The following is a 13,471-nucleotide window of genomic DNA, read 5'->3' as shown; positions in this document are numbered from 1 at the left end:
TGGATTGGGCACCCAGTATCCCAGCTAAGTGCCCGTCCATCAAAGGTGAGCAGGGAGGTCCAATGTGACCTCACGTTGGCGCACAAGCTGCTTGTCATCTCTACGGGCTCCTCTCAGGGCACTCCAGATGATGCCAGCAGCTCCTCTTCCCCTCTGCCAGTGACCGTGGCATCTGATAAGGCTGTGGCAACAGGGGAGATGCCAGCTGTGGCACTGGCCGCTCCCTCCAGGCGGGGCCAGAACAGGCACCATGGGCCAGAGGATGCCCGCCAACGTCATCAAGGCCAACAAGACAGCAGAATGACCAGGCTGCTTCCAATGCCGGTGCCAGCAAGGGGGAGCACCTAGCTCCGTAGCACTTGGAAATGTAAATATAAAGCACCTTAAACACAACATGGCCTTATCACTGGTGATATTTGGTTCCCCCATTTTTCTTTACATTTTTGAATGGTGTAATGGAAATCACTGGTTAATGCTTGTTTCTGCAATGTTTCACATTCACAATTAAATGAGATGTTATTTTGTGCTATTGGCCTCTGTATGCTTCATTTGTTCTGTGGGTGCAGGGTAGGCCATTATGTTATGATGGACGTGTCTCCTGAAATTTTATTGCAAAGGCACAGAGTTTCTGTTGTTGACCAAGGAAGTGGTCCTGTCAGGGATCGAGTACGGAACCTGCAGCCCTGGCATATGGTGGTAGTTCTGATTTGGTAGGCTAGCTGAAGGAGCATTGGATCAAAGCGCCCCAGGTCTCCCTGCCTCCCTGGAGGTTACCCAGCTCTGCGTCTATGCCCTCAGCACTCTCCTCACTGTGCTCATCCTCGGACTCACTACTGGACTCATCTTCTGTTGCCTGTGCAGCTGCGACCTTGGCAGGTATCCTCTGGCCCATGGAGCCTGTGCTGGCCCCGCCTGGGAGGGAGCAGCCAGTGCCACGACTGGCATTTCCCCAATTCCGCAGCCTCATCAGATGCCACGGTCACTGGGTACCCCTTTGCCAGTGCCAGATTGTGGAGAGTGCAGCATGCAACCACTATCAGTGATACACGATCCTGGGGGTACTGGAGTGTGCCCCCTGAATGGTCCAGGCATCGGTGGCACACCTTGAGAAGACTAATGGTTCTCTCCACCACAGCCCTTGTGGAGGCATGGCTCCTATTGTACCGCTGCTTGGCCTCTGTTCTTGGATGGCGGAGAGGCGTCATGAGCCACCTTCTGAGGGGATAGCCCTTGACACTCAGCAGCCATCCATCCAGCCGAGCTGGAGCACTGAAGAGCCGCGGCACCTGGGAGTGCCTCAGGATGTATGCGTCATGGGAGCTGCCTGGGTACCTTGCACAGACTTGCAGAATCTACATCCTGTGATCACACACTATCTGCATGTTCATGGAGTGGAAGCCCTTCCTGTTAGCAAAGGCTCCCAGCTCATCCGTTGGCACCTTGATGGCCACATGCGTGTAGTCGATTGCACCCTGGACGAGGGGGAACGCAGCAATCATCGCGAAGCCTCTGGCTCGCTCTGCCTGGCTGGCCTCATCCATGCGGTAGTGAATGAAAGTAAATGCATGTCTGAACAGAGCGTCTGTCACCAGCTTGACACAACTGTGGACAGCTGATTGGGCGACTCCACAAAGATCCCCCACGGACCTCTGGAAAGCACCGGAGGCGTAAGGGCTGAGGGCCACTGTGACCTTCAACGCCACTGGCATGAGGTTTCATCCCACATAGTCGGTGCTGATCTCAGGGCCAATCATCTGACAAATGGAGGTCACTGTCTCCCTCGAGTTGCTGACCCTCCTTCAGCATTGCTCCTCAGACATATTGAGGTAGCCGCATCACCTCCTGTAAACTCTGGCAGCAGAATAGTGGTGCCTTCTGTGGCTCCTTCTGTCTTGGACTTCCTGCTGGCCCTGTGCCCCTTATGCCTGCACCTCTCCTCCCGTAGGTCACTCCACGGAACCTGGCCTTCTCCCCCTTCTGGTCCTGTCTTCCTCCTCAGAGGATATGCCTCCAGCGGAGACCACAATTCCCATTACCAGGGTAAGGAAAGGCTTGCTGATACCTGGAAGGCCCCACGCGGTGTGAATCCTCCGGGGGCCTGGAAAACAACACTGAGTCCTGAACCGAAACCTCTAAATTCTCTGAATGCAACTCTGAAGCAAGATGAAGGTGTCCTATTCACAGAAGTAATCAGCAGCAAGTGATATCCAAAACTCCTCACTAATCACTTTGACCAGGTCACTGACCCCTCTTAACCTGCCCGTGGTTGAGGTTTTGCAAATTGTGCTCTGCCCACCTGCCCATTTTGACCGCGCGGCAGCCTGTAAATCACACGGCCTACATAAAGTCGAAGACAATTGGTGTCTCAAGGGCCTTAACTGGCCACTTAATTAATGGCGGGCGCACCTCCGTCTCCATTGTGTGCCCGCCTAGCGAAATATCGCGAGAGTGCGCGTTGATATTGGCACTGGCTCGGCCGACGTCAACGCGTTTTATTTAACACTCAAGCGTGCCGGGCATGCGCCCGCCTCTGAGCTATAAATTCTGCCCAAATGTTTAGCATGAAAAGGCACTATTCTAACATATTATATCACTCAATCACCCTACAGAACTGGAGACCTTCAACCTTCACAATCCAAAAACAGGCTCTTGGGTTTGAAAGGGCATTTGATCAGTCACTTCCACTTGTCCAGCTTCTGCATTCGAATAACCCACATTCATGTTCCACTGAGGCCAGAAACATGTTTGTTGCTTTTCAGCATGCTCTCAGTGATAATAAAGTTCATTGCACAGAGGGTTGAAAAAATGCTTTCCTGAGTCACAGTTAACATTGGCAATTGCAGCACACCCACACCCTCCTTTCAGTTCAGTTCTACTCCAGTATCAGAACATGCATTGTTGGATTCTTATGGTCCCTCTGCTTAAAATAAGCACAAGTTGGTTCTGCTCAACATCACAAGGATGTTTGTAGCAAAAGAATGTTTATTGTAGCCTACTCCACATAATTCGAGGGCTTGAATTTGAAATGATATGATAATTTATTTTCACGACAATTAAATTCCTATATTGCTGCCTTCTGTACATTGCTTAATTCGTGTTATTGCATGATTCAATTACTTAATGTAAACAAAATTGAATTATCAAGACTGCAATCCCCAATCTAGAAGTCTCTATGTAATTGAGAATGACCCATCAATTGATTCAGTTATTAGATTTTTATTGACCTAAATTTAGGTCTGGTTTTAATTCAGTTTACAATGAAATCCACAGTGTAGTCCTTTATTGATGACTCGCCCTTTTGCATGCTGAGAAATGATAATTGTACCTAAAACAACTGACTCTGGACCATTGCCATTATAACATCAAGGAATTGCCACAGTCACATTCATTCTGAGCTGTCAGTTGTTCTTTGACAAATTTTTGCTGTGACCACTTTGAAAAAGAGCCCAGCATTGCCGCTAATTGCATTGCACAGGTTGCTGTCTGAGAGCAGTTCTTAATAATATTGATACGATATGCAAGAACTGTGAGTTTAGAAGCCGCTTACATTCGAGTTGGGCTTCTCTGTTTAGGATGTTGTGATGGTAAAGCTGTTTGCATGGTTAGTTGGTTTCAGGTCTTTTGCAGTGACTCTTGGCACTATATGGCCCTTCAGGTGCACTCAGGACTGGCTTGCAGGCTGGGAATTTTAGCCAGAACCTGGATATTCTGGATTATGAACTACTCTAGTAATTTATAATGGAGCTTGTTTGGGGCAGAATCTCCAAGCACTCAAGGGTGTGGTCTTGGAGGGGCGTGCAAGCTGGGGGTTGGGATTCCAGGTGAACGTGTGCCTTTTAAGTTGCACCTAACTGGGGATCTAGGCCTGAATCTTGGACTGGACCAACAAAGATCTTTAAGAATTTCTTGATTTGCTTGTCAGTCCCATTAGAAAGCCATTTTCCTGCTTCCCCATATGTAAAAATGTCAGACTTCGCTTTTTTTTTTGCATTCTCCACAGAATGCTAGATATACAAAAAATGCAGCCATTCAGGTGTATAGTTCATCATTGAAATGCTAATGAGGGAATATCTCCCCTGACCTGAAGAGTCCTGCAGAGCTAGTGACAGAAGTGCTTACTGGACTAACCACACTCATGACATTGTGAGAAATTGATGTTTTTAAAAATATATTTTTAAGAAATATTGTGTTGTTCTGTGAAAAGGTTGTGTGTGCCTATGTGTGTGTTTGTATGTGTGTTTGTGTGTGTGTGTGTGTGTAATTTAATTAGCTGGGCAGAGATTAATAGGAGGCATGTCACCTGGGAAGTTTCAAAATGATAAGAATAGAGGTGTTAGATTTGAGGTACAAGTGAATAGGTTAGATATAACATTTGCATTTTTAGATACATGGAGAGTTTGTTTGAATATCTAAGGGGAGTCAGAGGTATCACGAAACATGTGTGCATCTCGCAGGCTTTCCATAGGTAAATGGAAGTGGGGTATTATATGTTATTGACCCAAAAGCAAAGATAAGATGGAAACATGACAGATCTTATATTTGGAAGGATTTGAGTTTCAAAGAGATGTGAGAACAATGGAATCTGAGATGAAAGGGGAAAAGGTATTTTAGAGTTATGGTGGAGAGCTTAGGGTGGCTGTAGCGGTTTTGAGCTGTTGAGCTGGAGCTGTTTTGAGCTGTTGAACTGGAGCTGTGAGATGTAGCAGCTAGTAATAGAGCTGGAGGTGTGGCTGAGAGAGGATCCAGTTTGAATCAACCATCCAGTAAAGCCAGAAAAGTCTTGGTCTGCAAAAAGCAGTTTTATTCTGAAGTTTGGATTTTCACAGCAGAGTGGGAGAGAGTCACAGGTCATGAGGCATGCCATTATTGAAGCTACAAATGTTTGCTTTAGGTAATATTACTAGTTTTTTTTAAAATACATCTATAAGAGAGTGTTGCCTGGAAGGTGTTTACTTGTGAGTCTGACCAAGTAGAGGATCTTTTTGGGGGAACATTTTGTAAGACTAAGTTTAACTGTGTACCCAAAATCTTGTATGCTTAAGTTTTCTTTTATTCTTGTTAATAAAACCTCTACTTATGGGGCAGGAATTTTCCTATGGCAGGCGGGCTGGGTGGGAGCGGGGCCAATCACGCGCGCAATCGTCTCCGTGCCGCCATTTTACACTTAGCGCTAACTGTGGGGGTGGGAGAGTTGGGGCCAGCGCTCTTTCGTGCATGCACACGAAAGAGCGCAGCAATCTCCTTGAGGCATGGAGCTGCCTCAGGGAGATTGAATGTATAGTAAAATAATTAAAGAAATGATTTAAAAATGTATTTAAACATGTCCCCTCATATGACTGTGTCACATGAGTGGGGACATGTTTTTATATTTATGAAAATATATTTATTTATTTATTTAATAAAAGCTCCAGGAAACCTCGTCCCGCTCGTGGATGAGGTTTCCTGAAAAACACAAAGGCCACTTGCGCTTTTCACCTGCCTGCCAACCTTCAGGTTGGACGGGCAGCGTTCACAAATGGTTCAATTAATTTCTTAATGGCCTTAATAAGTTGTTTATATTTCGGCATGCGCACAGCCGACTCCAGAGTGCGTCTGCCAAGCATAATATCGCGATGCCGCGAGATGACGTCATGACGCATGCCCGACATCATCGCGTGTCATTTTACACATCGGCGTGTCGAGCCCACCCCCACACACTGACCGGAAAATTCTGCCCATAATTTTTAAAATCCCAAAAGTATCACTGGACTCCTTACTGCTGAGACCAGTATGTCCCCTTCTCGTTTTCAGAATATGAAAAAAAAGGTATGGTCCATAGGCCAAGTTTCCCTCTGGGATTTGGACTGTGCAGCAATTAACATTGGCTGTGTTCATTACAACCATGATGACGGCCTCCTGAATTTTGGCCCCATGGTTACTAATTTTCAAATTTTAATTGTTGCTGTTGGTGAATGAAGTCCCTTGAAGTAGTCATCTGTCAGGCTAATTGCTTCTTTGCAGCGTAGGATAATAAAGATATGGTATTTTAAAGAAGCTAACTTTGCATACAGTTGAGTTCTCAGCGTACTGTACAACTTTGCTTTAAATAAAGTAAGGTGCCCCTTACTATAAACACAGTTACAGGGTCATTTGATTAAAACGTGCTCTTACAACAAGCGCTTCTAATAAGACATTTACTGGAAGAGAGCCTGTTGCCGGCTTTCAACTGTTAAATAATGACTCTAGTGACAATGGCTGAAGATTCACTAGATAAAAACCATACACATTGCATGGGGAGCCATTGTAACACCTCCTTAATAAAAAGTCATCACTGAGTCACTGAATTATGCCAGCATGTTTCCATATTGCTGGAAGAGCTTAGGGAATTAAATGATGCCCTTTGGAACACCAGAACTATCCTTCTACTAAAATGTTGATTTAAACGAAAAAGTCGAAGTTCACCAAATTATTTGATACACAATGATACTGTTGTTTCCAAGATAAATCATTAATTAGCCTATCCTTAGAACGTTTTGTTTAGGTAAATCTGCAGTTACTTCCTTATTCTTTCAGGCTGAAATAAGTTAACAATCAATTGATAGATTAAGTTAATACCACAGCATCAATTGCAGGATTTATTTTGGCACTTTTTCAGTAAACATGCAAATTATTAGCCATTTTGACCTTATACATGAAGCAAATAATTTTACCTGCCACAACACAGAATTACACAGAAATTGTACCTAACATTAAATCATAAAAGGCTGTAATTGTGCATGCTGTTACAACACAATATGCAATATGCTATACACTGTCCTAACTGGCTTTACAAACAGGGGACGCTTCGATGTAACTAGCATTACACAATGCACTGCAATTTGGCCTGCCAATTCACCAGAATACACAACAGTTCGACTGATCAGCACAATATGGTTTTGTTTCACTGGCCTTCACAACACAATATAGTTTAATTACCTGACACTGCACCACCTGGTGGTAAGAAGCAATGAATTAAGACTGAGTTGAATGCACTATATATACCCAAATACAGAACAAACAAAAGTAGCAAAATAACTTTATTTGCACTACATAAAAATAAGTCTCCATTGTTAAAAGAGAAAATTCTTGCTATGAGTTCACAGGAAGTGTCAGCTTAGTTCATCTTGCCTCAGAATCGAAAAAAATGGGGTTGCCACTTCCCTCTTTATTACCTGAGTATGAGTGTGCCTGAAGGGCCGTGGATTATTGTAGATCCCTATGTCGGTGTCCAGTTTCTGTGGGGATCTGTTTGAGGTGCAGCCCCATTCCACCCAAAACATAATAAACAAAATAAACATATGGGCAGCCTGCAAATTTCACCCTGTTATGTTCACCATTTCCTGAGGGCACCACCCATCAGTTCCTTATATTTAAAATATTGGCAAGGCCGCATTTATTGCCCATTCTAGATGCTCTAAGAGGTTGGCAGAGGGCCTTCACCCTGAACTATTCCTTTCCTTGTGGTAATGATGCCCCATTGGTTCCAGAAAGGGAACTGTAGGATATGACTGAAGTACCAATCAAGCAATAACGATATATGTCCAATTCAGGATGGTGTATGTCTTGAAGATAATGCTGTCTCCACAACATGGCTGTTGCCGTTTTTGGTGCTAGAGATCACAGGTGATGGAAATGCTGTTGATATAATCTTGGTGACATCCTTCGCAGGTAAGGCCTGCTATGAACTCAATTTACAAGGAGTCACCAGTGTTACAATCCCATTAGAGACCGTTAACGTTTAAAGAGAAATTCAAAATGCGCATTATCTACTGAAAGAATAAAGCCACAGGATTCCACAATTTAAGCAAACTATTTTACTATAGAGTAGTGGAAACGTTACTAACTAAGCTCGCTCTTAGGTTGTCAATTATACTTTACATTAAAAAAGCAATAAACACATTCATTTTATACTTGAAATTGAACTCCTCAATTGAATCTTTTGACTTGCCCCAGGAAGTCTTTGGATATTTATCAGATTCTTGAAAATTATCCACTTTCCTGGGACCAAACCAAAAAGCCACAGTTCTCAGGAATTCTCAATGTTCTTGCTATCCTCCGAGTTACAACCTTTCTTCGGATCCTTCCAATTTCCTCCAGTTAAATGATCCTCCACCACTCCTTAAACACCTCACGATTGTGGACACTCCAGCTCCAGCTCCAGTGTGGACCTCACTGCACTCTGGATCAGCTGCCTCCCTGGATTTCTGGTCGCCCTTTTTTGCATCTGGTCTGCAGTTGCTTTTCAGCTCTTAGCATTCTCTCTCTTTCTCAACTTGCTGAACTCAGGGCTTACTCCCACCAACTTAGACGCTTTCAGCTCCAACACTAAAGACCTTCTGGCTCCACCAAAAGTTCAACAATAAGTCATTAATAGTTTATGTGTATCACTATCAACTCTGACCTTGTTTCATGAATTCGATCTTCCTAATTTTGTGCTCATGGTGAAGTATTTTCTGATTACTCTGTGTTATGACGTGGTAGGAGATGTGTGCCAGGCAGTCTAAATCCACAAAGGAAACCTGGTCACGCTATCAGAATGGTTTTGCAATTTGTATTTATTAAGAGATGTGTGCACTGAATTCAGAAGCACTAAGTCCAAGGCCTTTAGAGATTTCAAAAATTAAATTAAAATATTTAACAAAATATAAAAGATTTCAACACATGCATAAGACTACAATTACTTACTACTATAATAACTCCTAAAATTCCTAATTAACCTGACCCCTGGTTATACTTCCTTTAAGGCAACAGTCCAGAATAGATTTTAGATTGAAAGCAGAACCCGTAAGTTAATATAATGCCCACTGGACAGTGGAATTTCAAATAGCTTTCCCTAACTTCAGTTTCGTTATAAAGCAGGCTTATGCACAAACGCTGGAGGCTTCATTCAGGCTATTTCACACACTCCTGTTAGATCTTACATGGCCTTCTGACACATAGGCCAGAACCTTCGGGTCAGCGAGCGGGATTGGGCCTGCTTGCCGACGTGTAAAATGATGCGTGGTGATGTTGGGCATGCGTCCCGATGTCACCGTGCATCATTCACATCTTGAGTTCGGTGGGCGTGCAGCCGACCCTGGTGCACACCCGCCGAACTGTCAAAGGCCTATTAAGGCCATTTAAACAGCAATTAAACTAATTAACTGAGCTGCCTGTCTAACCTTAAGGTTGGCGGGCAGGCAAAGAGCCAAGGTGGCCTTCGCATTTATCATGAAACCTCATCCATGGGCGGAATGAGGTTTCATGAAGGTTTTTGAAGTTTAATTAAAAATTTCAATAAAATTCATTGACATGTCCCAGCTCATGTGACACTGTCACATGAGGGGACATGTCTTAAAATTCTTATTTTCTTTATTAAAATTTTCAAAAATCAAACTAATCTCCCTGAGGCAGCTCTTTGCCTCAGGGTAATTTCTGTGCTCCTTCGTGCCCATGCACATGCGTGAAAGAGCGCAGGCCCCGACTCAGCCTACTCCCTCCACCTGCACAGGGAGTGCTTAGTGCTTCCGGGTGCACATCACACTAGGTGGCCCTTAATTGGCCCGCCCACGTAAAATGGCAGCATGTAGCCGATCACAGGCAGTGATCAGCTGCACACCCTCCCAATCCCGCTCCCGTCCAAATCCCCCCCACAACAGGGAGAAAATTCTCCCCCTAGCCTTTCATTCTCCTTTACATGTTTCTTTGTTTTTAAGATGCAAATTCTATTGTTCCATATGTCTTTGAAACTGTATCTTTCTCATAATATTAAAACTTTCATGTTGTTAATATATTGCCAGTAACCTTTGGGAAAAATAAACATATTCCTTAGTCTTGCTTATTTGGCTAGTTGTAAACACTTTGAAATCCAAATATACCTTTATTTATCTAAAAATGCAAATTGCCTTCACACCTTACTTGCTAAGCCAGCATCCATGTTTATCATTAGCATGCCAAGCACCTAGCTTCTCCTGATGGTTTCAAACTTGCAGTTTACTTGGCTCCAAATGTATTTAAATCGTACACAGGCCCAACTATATATACTTACCCCCTTAAAACTACTTCACAATGAACCAGAATTATATTATGAAAATTATTATACTCTCATCACACTCTGACAGTCATTCCTGCCTGCTGATTTTTGAAATCAAATTGACTCATTTCCTGCCTTGTATCTTGAAGCATTGTTTCTCTCAAAGTTGTCACAGCAGTCCCTAGGTGTAACTCCAGTCCCCTATAGTCAGAGAACCTTAAGCTTTCAGTGATCTGTAAAGTTGAATGTCTTGAAGGTGAACAAACACCCTATTTACACTACACTGCACATTGGGTTAAATATACAGGTGAATTCATGAATCCCAAGCTTCCGGTGTTTAAAGGAACAGGAATGAGACAATCAGGGGTATGTGTTGCAGTCTTATCTCCAACTCTTACTCCAAATGAGGATCCCCACTGGCAGTAAAAGATGAGTACATTTATCCGTAAATTTACTGGTAAGTGAATTGGTAAACGATGGAACACAGACAGAGGTTGTAGCAATTAACTATTTATTTATTGCTTGCTGCTTGTAGCTACTTCTGCCACGAGATCTGCTATCATGGGATGTCACGCTCGTCTGTCTTGCTCCATCCTCACAGATCCACTGTAGCTCATCTGCAACTGCTCTGTGACCTCCGGCACCCAACTATACCCTAGTTTTGCTGCTCTCCACTTTACCCTCTAGAAGAGATCTCTGTAGTTTTTCAGCTCTGATCAAATGGCCACGATGCTGACATTTTCTTTTCTGGATATTGCTTTTTAGAGTTCTTTTCACTCTCGCAATTTCAAGCACCTCTTCATTTGTCTTATAGTCCGTATATGGAATTTTAAGCATATGTCAGCATCGAAATTACAAAGTACTCTATTTCCTTCCACAGATTTTTATTGTTTAGGTTTCTGTGGTAAACAGGAAGATGGATAGAATGTAGGAACTTATGAATTTTATCCTTGTTACAAGCTTGAGTTTGTTTCCAACACATCGTTCAACTTCACAAAATTACTTCTGGCTATTGCTATCCTTCATCTAACTTTTATTTCACGTCTGCCATCTTCTGTTATCATTTATCCCACATATACAAACTTATCTACTTGTACCGGTGTGACACCATCCACAATAATAATATATACTAATATTATTTACAATAATATGTAAATATAAAAAATAAATTATTTGTGCATGCCAACGATCACAAATTTTAATGTAGCCATAATCAGTAATGTTGTTTTGTAATGAATTACAAAGGATGAGAAAATCTTGTAAAAAACATTCTCTGGCTGAGCACATTTGACTTGTCTTAATCCCTTTGTTCAGTTCCTACCTCCATTCCCTCCTTCATACAGTCTAGTGTCACTAACATGTGAACTGTGGTGTACATAGCACAAGTACACGGAGTGTGATTCACCTGACACATTCTCAGGATTTGGAGATGAATTGCAATATTCTTTTCGGTATTCCCTTTTAAACTGTCCAATCTCTTTGTTAGAATGGAACTTGATAAAATTACATTCAGAAATACAAAAGCAACGCTTTATGATGTATTCATAAGGAGCAGCAGTACCTCAATATTCTGCTTCAAAAGCACACAGACAGCTTCTTACAACAATTAAGCATAATACTTTACAGTACCTGAGTAACAATTTCACTACCATTTAAAGTTTGCCAGGCAAACTTCATTTGGAAATTTATATTGAAAAAGCTGTTTAAAAACAGAACATTAGAGGCAGAATTTTCTGGCTGGCATGCGGGTGGCAGAGTCCGCACACCAGCACTTAAAATGTCGCGCGCTGACGTCGCGCGAGCGTCCCAACGTCAACGCGCGGCATCATGATATTTCGGTCGGCAGGCACGCTCAGCAGCGGGACGCATGCCCGCCATTAATTAAAGGCCTCGTTAAGGCCCTTAATTTGCCAATCGTCGACGGTTTTGAGGGGCCCGTGCGAACTTTCACTCGGCGCACAGGCCCAACGGGCAGGCGGGTAGGTGATTTTTTTACAAACCTCATCCAGTGGCGGGATGAGGTTTGATTGCGGTTTTAAAAAAGTTTAATAAAGTTTTTGTTTATTTCATTAACATGCCCCATTTCATGTGACATTTTCACATGAGGGGGACATGTTAATGAATTTTTTATTGTTCTATTTTTTATATTTGCCAGCCTTTCAGCGATCTCCCTGAGGCAGCACTATGACTCAGGGGGATGTGCGCTCTTTCATTGGGGAATACCCCCACTGCCCGCACAGGACGCGCATAAAGCTTCCCGTCGGGCGGCCCGCTGGGCAGGCCTTAATTGGCCCGTCCGCTTAAAATGGCGGCAGGGCCTGTTTTGGGGCCCGCCCGCCCATCAAGGGCAAAATTCTGCCCTAGGAATCCTAGAAATAGGACATACAGTCTGACTTGGACACTCCTTCTGACGGGTCTTCCCCCACTTCCCTGACTTCTCCACCTCATGCACTTGACTGTCTCCTCCATCTTTAATTTCTTCCCCACCCTATTCCTTCCCCCTATCACTCATCCTTCTCCTTTGCTTCTCTTCCTCCTCTTCTCCTTCCCCTCTACCTGAGAATGAGCACAGCAACAATTTTCACCAGGACCTCTCGGCATCATAAGAAATATCTTCCTGTATGTTTCAAAAACTTGTTTGTCCATTTATCTTGATTCTGATTCATCATTCGAGGTACTTCATTGCTACTAATGTGATAAGCGGTCTCCTGTCTTCTGAATTGAAGCTTGCCTTTCCTTCACTTAGTTCTTCAGACCATAAATTTCAATATTCTTCAATTATTGGAATCAGTGAGGTGAATGCTGTGCTCTCTCTATTAATTTCACTGAAATCAATATAGAGTCTTAAATTCCCATTCTTCTTTCTTCAGTGGTGGTTATGAGCAGGTAGATTTCGATTTTGTTATTCCAACCACAGTAATTAAGTTTTTGAGGATATTATTTCACTTTGTGATACAGAGGAATTCAATGCTGCAATGTACGTTTACTGAGTCAGCTCATCCTCTTGAAAAAGTGAGTTTTGGTTTGTCAATACATGACTTAATGCATTCATTTCTGCACACTGGACTTAAATTAATTGGAGAGATTGCAGGAACATGGGTTGTTCTCTTTAGTGTAGAGGAAGTTAAGAGGAGCTTGGTAGGGGTCTTCAAAATCATGAGCAGTTTTGGTAGAGTAAATAAGGAGAAAGTTTCCCGTTACGGAAAGATCAGTAACTAGAGGACACAGATTTAAGGTGATTGGCAAAAGAACTAGAGTCGACATCAGAAAACAATATTTTATACAAAGCGACTTGTTATGACATGCAATGGATTGCCTGAAAGGATGGTGGAAGCAGATTCAGTCATAACTTTTTATGTTGTTGACCATTTTGATACCAATCTTTGTGTCCTTGGCAAACTTGGCTATATGGATCTCTGTTGTGTATCTAAGTAATTAATA

This window comes from Cetorhinus maximus, chromosome 2 (genome assembly GCF_964194155.1).
Source record: "Cetorhinus maximus chromosome 2, sCetMax3.hap1.1, whole genome shotgun sequence".
NCBI lineage: Eukaryota > Metazoa > Chordata > Chondrichthyes > Lamniformes > Cetorhinidae > Cetorhinus > Cetorhinus maximus.
Note: the sequence above shows the minus strand (reverse complement) of the source record.